We start from the raw sequence: 6,037 nt of genomic DNA, 5'->3' as shown, positions 1-6,037 counted from the left end.
AAATATATATTAAAAATTATTATGAATCCATAAAAAAAAATACACGAGACAGTGCCCAGGAAAAAAACAGCTTACAGTGGTTCTTAGTTGTAGGCTTGTAGCATGTTAAAATACTGAAAGAAAATACACTAAATACACTCTAGATATTTTTCAGAGTACTTTCAGAAATCTCTTACAAGAGGCGCTAATGGGTGTAATGGATAACAAACTAGTAATTGATAACAAAGTAATTGATTATATAATCAGAGATCATCCTACTTGTCCAATTTTACACGCCTTCCCAAAAACACAAAGGGACAGATTGATCATAGCCTGGTGGCTTATGCCTCTTAGGCATCTGGCAGTCTGTGCGCTGAACTGAAATGTCAGTGTTCTACGCCAGTAAACTGGTGTAGAAGATGAGAAATGTGGTGGGGCCGCTTTCCCACCTCCTACCTGCCCCTCCATGCCACCTATTCAGGAAAGTGGCGAGGACAGTTGAGAAATGGCACTGGTACAAAAATGTTTGCGCAAGTGCCATTGAAAGAGTGGTGCACAAGCCCAATCGTCCAAATATACTGATTATTCTAATGAGCTGTAAGAATTCTTAATAATGGCAACATCATTTAATGGCACATAATATTTACAGTTACAAGGATACCCCATGGTGGGAAGAGGGCATCATTTATTCTGTTGTTCCCTATTTATATTATTACGGTTGTTATATAGATGACCTGTTACTGATTTGGAAATGTCCTTCACACATGATCATCATCTCATATATGAATAACAATAAGGATAATTTACAGTTTACACAAGGTATCCATTCCATTTTTGGACATTTTACTTACAGAAATTAAACTAAGAATATAGTCCATTGCAAATTATACAGAAAATCCTTTGCAAGTTGAGGTCACCCAGGACAAAATCAAAAATTTACCTGTAGGGGAATTTCTCTGTGCCAAGAGGAGCTGCATTAGATATGTGGATTACACAGCAGAAAAACAAGAAGTAATACAATATATAGGATATAGGATTATCATTGGCTTGTCAGTATTGTAAAAAAAAAATAATCCAGTTATATTCAACCCTGTCCCTTCTAGGGCCGTACATGTACATGTTTCAAACAGCCGAGGCCAGGGGTCCAATCGCAGACATTTAACCCTTTAGACACTGTAATGAAATGTGACGACGGCATCTAAATACTGGAAAACAGGAAGTGCACGCTTCCGGGTCAGCAACTGCTCCCCCATATGGCAATTGGGGAAGCTGTTCCTTCGCTCTTATGCGCTGGGTCTCTCTGAAGAGAGTCAGCGTTTCAGAACTGTAGTTCATTTCAAGGCCTGCAGGTGGTAGGGCTTCATAGGATAACACCAAATAGAGCTTAGAATGTAGTGGGGGGGCTAAATAAAAAAAGTGAAAAATAAAAAATTACAAAATATAGAAATTTTAATCACCTTCTTTTCCACAGAATAAAAATAAATAAACAATAAAAAACTAATATCATAGGCATCGCCGCATCCCAAAATGCTTGAACTATTTACCATTTTTCCTTGGTTTCACTCACCAAAACAAATTGAACAAAAGGTGATCAAAAAGCATATACACTCTAAAATGATATCAATAAAAGCTACATATCGCCCTGAAAAAAATGAGCTCCCACACTGCACGCACAAGTTATGGGGGTCAGAATATGGCAATGAAAAGAAAAACGATATGTATGGTATCGCTGTAATCGTACTGACCCAGAGAATGAAGGGGACAGGTCATTTTTACTGCATAGGGAACGCCGTAGAGACTCGTAAAACTGTGACTAAATTGCATTTTTTCCAGTTCCACCCCATTTGGACTTTTTTCCCCGCTTCCCACTACATCGTATGCAAAATTAAGTGGTGTGATTAGAAAGTACAACTTGTCCTGCAAAAGGCAAACCCTCTAACGGCTTTGTGAATGGAAAAATAAAAATAACTATGGCTCCGGGAAAGCAGGGAGGAGAAATTAAAACGCAAAATGAAAAATCCTCCTGGACTCTAGTGGTTTAAGATCTAATTTTACACAAGATTTTGGAATCTGGATATAATTTTGTGGACAAAAGGGCTTGTACTTTAGAGGGGATGATTTCTCCCAGCTTATATTGAACTAACTACAATTCCACCCATTCTAATTGGCTACAACAGGCATGCTCAACCTGCGGCCCTCCAGCTGTTGCAAAACTACAACTCCCAGCATGGCTGAACAGCCTACAGCTATCAGCATACAGCAGGGCATGGTGGTAGTTGTAGTCTTACTACTTGCTTAAGGGCCGCAGGTTGAGCATCCCTGGGCTACAAATATCATATCTGTATAATGGGTAATAAAAACAAAAAGTTTCATGTTCAACCATACTAACAAACAATATTACATCAAATCTTTCATATCTTGTGATGCCACACATGTAATCTTCTTGATTCATTGCGATATATGCCAATTACAGTAGGTAGCACGACCAGAACTGCAAGAAAAAGAATAGGTGAACATTTATATGATAGTAGCAGCTAAACACTTTGGGGGTCATTTACAAAACAGAAATACAGCTAAGTTAGGCATATTTTTGGCGCAGATTGCGTGGTGTGGGTGGGGAAGGCGGCCCGTCTCATTTACCATTTTCTACACCTGTTTTAGGCATAGAAAAGAGGTCTAGGAAGCTGTCTTACATTTAGAAGTGGCGGAGGATCCGCTGAAGTTATGCAGAGGCCGGCACTGTTTATAACTGCGGCGGATCCACCACCAGTGCAGGGCTTTATTAAGACCAGTGTATAAAACGCCAGTCTTAATAAATGACCCCCTTTGTTCAAACATATTATTATTCTAAACGCATTTAGGGTCATGATTATTGAAAAAGTATAGATTCCCACTGGCTGGCGATTGGGAAGCTATATTAAGACAAACTGAGGCTTATTGGATATCAAATTTCAATAGTAGGTATCCCAGGTATCCCAACAGAATGAATTACGATCTAAGCTACCTATATTAAATTGGTTACCTTGAAACTTTTGTGACATGAAAAGGTAATTATGAGAGTCACCCATCTTTCACATGTGGGTTAGCAACAGAGTGTATTTTAATATGCTATGACTAAGAACCACTGTAAATAGGTTCGAAACACATCAGCAATTTTATTAACCTGGGCACCGTGTCATGTTTTTTAATGGATTCATAATAAATAATTGTTTTTAAATATATTTTTGCTGGCGTATCTTCAAGTTTCGGACCAGAAGATATACCTACCAAGCAACTCCCAGTATGGTACTTGAGAATGTGCAGAGCAAAAATAATAGATAAATAAATAAAATATCTGGAATGCAAATTAGTTGCCAAGTGTGCCAGAGGATGTCCTAATCCCAGCAAATTATCAGGTGTCACTTGCAAACCCTCACCATCTTTAAACCTTTGCACTGTTCGACAGCCCCAACTTTTCCCCAGCTTGGAGGGTGGTGGATGTGGCTAATGAGCAGCAGCACTTGTATGCAGTCTCCATTGAAGCCTCATGCAGACGTCCGTGGAACACGGTCCGTGGGATACCGGACTGGCATTGCAGGAGTGCACGGTGTCATTGGTTGCTATAAAGGTATTATAAAGGGGCAGTGGCATGCTAAAACATAACCTTTAATGATATCGGATAAAATCTCACTCAGAGAAGAGCCCCTTACAAACATACACTAACAACTGGATCAAACGGTCCACACATATATATGCGCTAGACCGTACACTAGAAGCCCCAGGATAAGGCTCCAGGAGGTAGGTGCTAAGTCTAGCTGGACACCAATGAGATGGATACAGAGACAAAGACCTGACGCAAGTGTGTGATGCTACTTGCCAACGGAAGTGTACAGTAAAAAGCAGATGTCAGTGTCTCATGAATCCATGCCCTGTCAAGTAAAACACCTTGTAGACATTGGAAAAGTCTTACCGGTTTAGTGCAGGGTCATTTCTGTTCACCTGGCCACGGTTGTTAGGCCAGATATCTTTGTTAGGGAGGGGACGGGTCCCAGGTTTGACCTAGTCGTTGTAGGGGAAGCCTGAGGGGACTAAACTATCCCTATAAGGCCCTACTTGTCCTGTTAGACCCTAATAACCTCCTAACACGGGGTCCTTGCCCCGCAAGGGGTGGCCCTCACCAGGACCTCACCCTAGGCTTGGGTCCCTACACCACCCTGCACAGGTATGTACCTGGAGGCAAGGCAAGAACTGGTGAGATAACTAATGTAAAAAAGAAAAGGAAAAAGAAAAACCGTGATGAACTCACGTGTCCCTACGCGTTTCTTCAGGTGAATAAATCTATAGGTCTGCATCTAAACACAACGGAGCCCCTTGAATAATCTGGGGACACAGGGGCAATGTTTTTAAACACCTTCAACTATTGGAGGGCATATAGTACGCCTAAACCAGTTGTCCTGCTTTGTGATTTGGACAGGTTTTTGGTGTAATTTGGGTGTACTGGCCATTTTATATCTTCTAATGATTGCTCCCCATACAAAACAAGCCATTATAACTAATGAAAAGTATTTGGGAATACTTTGGGAAATATTTAAGTATGTTCAGTAATTTTAGTTTCTTAATTCCTGGAGAACCCCTTTAAGCATCACTAGCATGTTTTACGTTGACCACGCTCTTCTGGATTTGGACCTTGGGCGGATTTTCTGGACCTGCCTCTGACCGCTTACTTTGCTATTGTGTATCCTGTTGCCGGACTTCTGCCTGGATCTTAATCCTACCTCTGTCTGTGATTTGGATCTTGACTTGACCCTCTGTGTTTGACCCAGCTTGGTATCGTTTCTCCATTTTGTCTTCTGAATTGTCTGTGTTGTCTTTCTCTATTTTTAGTTATCTGCCATTCCAGGTGCGTGTTTTATTTTCTCCTGCTTCCCTCGTAGGCCCTTCCATCTAGTCAGGCCACTTGTGGGCCGTTGTTTCGAACATATCATGCAAGTAGGTAGGAACAGTTGTGCAGGTGGAGAATAGGGCTTCACTGTTCCTTTACGTGACACTGCTGTCCAAGATTTTAATGTGGATACTAGTGACATGGATACCAAGCTGGGGTTGTCAATCAGGGCAAAGGAGCTGGGCAGGATTTGCATGCAATACCCGAAGCACTTCATTTTCTGCAGGACTGCCAGAGACAGCTGAGTAGAGTGCTTTGCTATTTTTGGCATCCCATAGAGCAGTGATGTCCAACCTACGGCCCGCGGGCCACATCTGTGCCATGCGGCCCATGCAGTGACCGAAAGCAGAGCTTGCGCACAGTTGCAGAAGAGACGAGCCTGCGCCACCATTCCTAATTATACTGTGGGGCAGTATAATTTCCCATGAAACACATCTGAAAAACAAGGAGTATGAAATGCACTACACAAAAAAGTGAAAAATAAATAAGCAAATACTTTCAGATAGATAGATATTTTTATTTCATATTTTTTATTTTATTTATTCTAATTTAACATAGCCATTTTTTATTTAATGTTTTTATTTTGCAACAAAGCAAAAGATACAAAAAAACGCTTCAAAGACGCATGGAATCTGCATGATGTATTGAATATGTTTTTCTTAAATTGAACCCTTTTTTATATTGATTAATAATGGGAATATGTCTATATGCATAGATATATTATAAATGCTAATATAGTGAAAGCAAATCGCATGAAACAAAAATAGCGATTGAAATGAAAACCGCATAACATTTGTGTAGGACTCCAATTCCGAACTGAGAACCAGTTTGGAGTTTATAAGGATCCCCAGCATAATATATAAAAGGTAACTGATAAGATGGAGATCTTAAGCCGGAATCCACTACATCAGCGGTATACCACATGGGATATCACGCTCCTGACCGGCATACGAAACAGCCGACTGAAATGCCCAGATGCGCCCCTTTTACAGAAAAAATGACCAGATTTTTTCCCGTTTACAGTAGTAATGCTCACATGTGCCCCCTCACAGTGTTTGCATTTAATTCTGGAAAAGCTAGCTGGTTCTGGCTCACAAAATTTATACCATGTCTAGTGTGGCCCTCAGACGAAAAATG

The sequence above is a fragment of the Bufo bufo genome, chromosome 2, assembly GCF_905171765.1.
Source record: "Bufo bufo chromosome 2, aBufBuf1.1, whole genome shotgun sequence".
NCBI lineage: Eukaryota > Metazoa > Chordata > Amphibia > Anura > Bufonidae > Bufo > Bufo bufo.
This window is presented reverse-complemented; position numbering follows the sequence as displayed.